Source organism: Marmota marmota, unplaced genomic scaffold, assembly GCF_001458135.2.
Source record: "Marmota marmota marmota unplaced genomic scaffold, marMar, whole genome shotgun sequence".
In the NCBI taxonomy this organism is placed as follows: domain Eukaryota; kingdom Metazoa; phylum Chordata; class Mammalia; order Rodentia; family Sciuridae; genus Marmota; species Marmota marmota.
This window is the reverse complement of record NW_026000242.1, coordinates 141,256-145,757: the sequence shown is the minus strand read 5'-3', so window position 1 is coordinate 145,757 and position 4,502 is coordinate 141,256.

The following is a 4,502-nucleotide window of genomic DNA, read 5'->3' as shown; positions in this document are numbered from 1 at the left end:
GCATTGGCCAAATTATGGAATCAGCCTAAGTGTTTATTAATGGATGCATGGATAAAGAGGATGTGGTATATATGCACACTGGAGTTTTATTGTCATAAGGAAGAATGAATTTATGTCATTTGCGGAAAAATGGATGCAACTTCAGAGCATTCTGTTAAACAATACAAGTCAAATTCAGAAAATCAAGGATCATATGTTTTCTCTTATATGTGAAAACTAGAGAGAAAAAATAAATGTTGCTGATGGATTTCATGAAAATAGAACAGAGACCAGAAAAGAAGAAGAATAGAATGGGGGGGGGGGGATAAGGAAAGGGGAATTCTGGGAAACCATATTGACCAAATTATATTGTTGTATTGCATGTATGCATGACTATGTAACAATGAACCAACTGTTATGCAGAATTACAATGTACAGATTAAAATATGGACAAAATGAAACATGTAAATCATACACAAATCATAAAATATTTTAACATCTATTAAAATCCACAAGAAAGGTACATGCCATGCTGGGTGGAATAGTCTACATACTATCTCTAGAATTCTGTGTCCATTCCTGTGGTCTTGTCTTAATTCTCACAGCTTCCCCACCCGAAATGGCTTCCTGAAACCAACAGCTTACTTCTTATGCATTTGTCACCAGTCCAGGTCACAATTGGGTACACCTCTGGTTCATCACAATTACTGTAATGATGTGTCTGCTAGTATTGTTTATTGTTAATTATTGATGTGGATTACACTTATAAAAATAATTAAATTCTTGAGAACAAAAATTGTGTATTGCTTTTCAAGCTATTTTTAGTTCTAAGGTTTGATTTTTATTGATAAGCAACATTTTTCATGTGGCTATAAATTATGTTATTAAGTTTTTGCCCTTTAAAACTTAAATAGCAGACTTGAGCAATTCCCCCAAATACTTTGTAACACCAGAATAAAGGTCTATATCTAACAAAAATTCACAACATTTCAGGTAAATTTAATTGTGAAAACTTACTGTAATTACTGTCTCAAAATTATATAATATTTAGTGGATATTTGGTAAAACCATTAAATACAATTTAATTCCCAGTTATTTTTAGATGAGAATAATGTCTGTACTATATATTTTCTTTTTTTATTTTAAATATTTTATTGTAAAATAATTCAGATACACCAAAGGCAGAGAGATTGTTACAATGAATGACAGTATAGTAACTCTTCATTTTAAGCAACATGATATATTCAATTGGATGAAGACCCTGTGTGCTGTTCTCCAACCATGTTCATCTCCTATCTCTGGAGTTAGGCACTGAGCTGGCTTTGCTGGTCACCATTTCCTGAGATGTTTATAATTTATATTCACTCTGTAGATGCCCACACAACACATTCTGAGTTATTTTTTTTTTGCATATTTTAAAAATGTATTTTAGCCAGGTTCATTCCTATAATACCAGATACTCAGAAGGTAGTCAGGAGGATGAAAAGTTTGAGGCCAACCTCAGAAATTTAGCAAGGCTCTAGGGAACATAGCAAGACCCTGTCTCAAAATTTAAAAAAAAATAAAAAATACTGGGATGTAAATCAACCATAAAGCATCTGTGGATTCAAGTTCCAGTACCAAACAAAACCAAACCAAACAAAATAAAACACCTTATTTAAATTAGATATTGTAGTATATGCTCTTTTCCAAAATTTTATTATTAAACTTTTAAAGAAAATATCTCATGCTAACTCATGAAATTCTGGTTTATTTACTTTTCAATTTATCTCTGTAGTGTTTTCCACTGTGTGACTATTGCAATGTATTTATTTATTTTATTGATTTAAAAAATAGTGAAATGCATTTGCTCAATTTTCTCTTTTACTTTATATGAGAAAAGTCCTCATCTCTATTTTTCAGTCTTGTTAGGTATTCTTCACTGGTCATAGTCAATATCAAATAGAGTTGAGCATAAAAACTAATAAAAAATTTTACCTTTCCTTCATGTTCAAGTTAAAATATTATAAGAAATAACAATCTTATGAATGTGTCAGATTATATACAGAGAGTACAGGTCAAATAAAACAATTTCAAGTCTTAAAAAAATATTTTTCCCTGCTTACATAATATTCCTTTCCTTTGCAAAAAAAATAAAATCTCTTTCAACAATTCCTTCAGTTCATGTTTCCAATATTTCCAGAAATTTTTAATTTGTAAATATCATGGCATGAAATTCAGAACTCCAACAATATTTCTCACATTCTTCTTTTTCATCCATAATCAAATAAGAATATTGATGATATTAAACACTTGAGAACCAGTTTAGAAAAAGGAATATAATAATTGTAGATTTTCCCCTGAGTCCACACTTAAGGGATGGAGTTCTAGTGGGAGGTCATTATCATTGTTTGTTTCTAATTAGTATCTCATTATCTATACCCAGCTTAAGAGATCATTGCATCAGCCAACTTTTGCAGAGAGGCAAGTGTCTTTGAACATGAGCTTTAGCAGAGATCAGGATTAGTGACTAAAGAAACTTTTGGTCTGTCCCCTCCTCACACCATCAGCACTATTTTCCCTCCAGAGCAATTGAGAAGAAAAACTAGGCAACACGGAACTCTCTGGGAAGAAGGAGGGATATGTCTACACCCCAGATTTTGATTTTTAATTTTTTAACTCTTCTGTTACAGTTTATCTCTGTTTATAGATTTGCATTTGCTGTTTATCTGTCTCTCTCAGTCCTCATATTAAGAACTATCTCCCTGAGTGAACACAAATTCCCTTATCATTTTCCTGTCCCCTGCAGAATGAAATCATTGCAAATGCTTCTTTGTTTACTCATTTCAGCTCATGCATCCTAAGGGTTTTGTTCATTCATTTTGACTCTGCATAAACTTTAGATTTCTTGCTGTAATTTTATTAATTATTTTTACATTGAGACTTGCTATATGCAAGGCACTGTGCCAGCACTACATTGGATTTACAGTAGAGCTTAGAAGAAAATTTCATAAATAACTCAATGAAGCCAGATTTAGTACATGATAAAACATAGAGGCAAAGGTAACATACTCATGGACTCACGAAATTTGGTCTTCTCAAGTGGAATGTCACTATTAAACGTCTTTTGATTTGTTTATGTTTGTTGTTGTTATTTGTTGACAGCCACAGCCGAAGGTTCCCCAGCAAACTTCCAGCTGCCAGCAAACTTCCAGCTGCCGGCTGATGATTGGCTCACAGCAGCCCCAGCAACATCTAGCTGATTGGCTCCTCTGTGGTGATGCTCATTGGAGATGCTCATTGAGCTGTTTCCCCGCCCTTTCAGACTGCCAGCTGATGATTGGCTCACAGTGGCCCCAGCAACATCTAGCTGATTGGCTCCTCTGTGGTGATGCTCATTGGGCTGTTTCCCTGCCCTTTCAGACCACAGAGCTGCTCATTGGGGGACTTTTTGGCTCTGCCCACACGACCCAGCCAATCGGCCTCAACAGCAGGAGGATTGTGGGAGGTGGAGAGACTTGTGCTTGTGAGAGAGGCTTGTGGGAAGCCGGTGGTGGCAGTTGGGCTCTGAGGGTTTTTCCTGAGGAGCTGTTTTGTTTGGCGAGTGTGGTTCTAAAAATAAAGTTGGTTACTTTTGACAAGTGGCTCCTGAATCGTGCCCAGCCAGACTGCGGCAGTTATTAGTGGAGATTGAACCCAGGGACAGTCAACCACATTCCCAGCCCTTTTTTCATATTTAGTTTGGAGACAGGGTCTCTCTGAGTTGCTTATGGCTTTGCTAAGTTGCTGAGGCTGGCTTTGACCTAACAATCCTCTTGCTTCAGCCTCCAGAGTCATTGGGAACTAATAAAGATCTTAAATAAAGAGTCTTAACTATTAAATAAGATTACACAGGATAAAGTGATAGAAGAGAAGAGAAACAAAAGGAACATTATGAATTAAAACTGTGAGCCTGCCAAAATCTTTTCATGTGTTATCCACATCCCTGTTGGTAATAGAAAAATTTAGTCTACAAAAATCTTCAGACTTCCACTCTGTTCTAGAACCATAATAACAGTATTCTGTAGAACTGCCCAATCATGGTATTTACCAGTGTTTATTCAGCCTCCTTGTCCCCTTCTAGGTTCTAACATTCAAAAAAGCAAGTATTCTTTATTCATGTCTTTACCTTAACTAGGACAGCAAACTTTTGTTTCATCACTACTAAACTCCTTTTAATATGAATCCACACTTACAGCCTGGTAGTATTTTCTTGATGAATTATCACCAATATAATTCCTCATTATTATTAACTATGATTTTCAAAATAATTTTTGATGTGGTAAATCCAAGATTATGATAGGATGCTTTTTTCAAAACAAGACTGAATATAAAGCCCTATGGGGAGAAAACCCCAACAATATCAGCTGAGTTCACATTACTATGAGGTATAGTTCTCTATATTTACTTTACCACATAATTGACTAATGTCCATCAGACCCCCTACTAGAGTTTATCTAATATTTTACTAAAATCAGGATAACCAAGGAGTATCCTATTCTTTT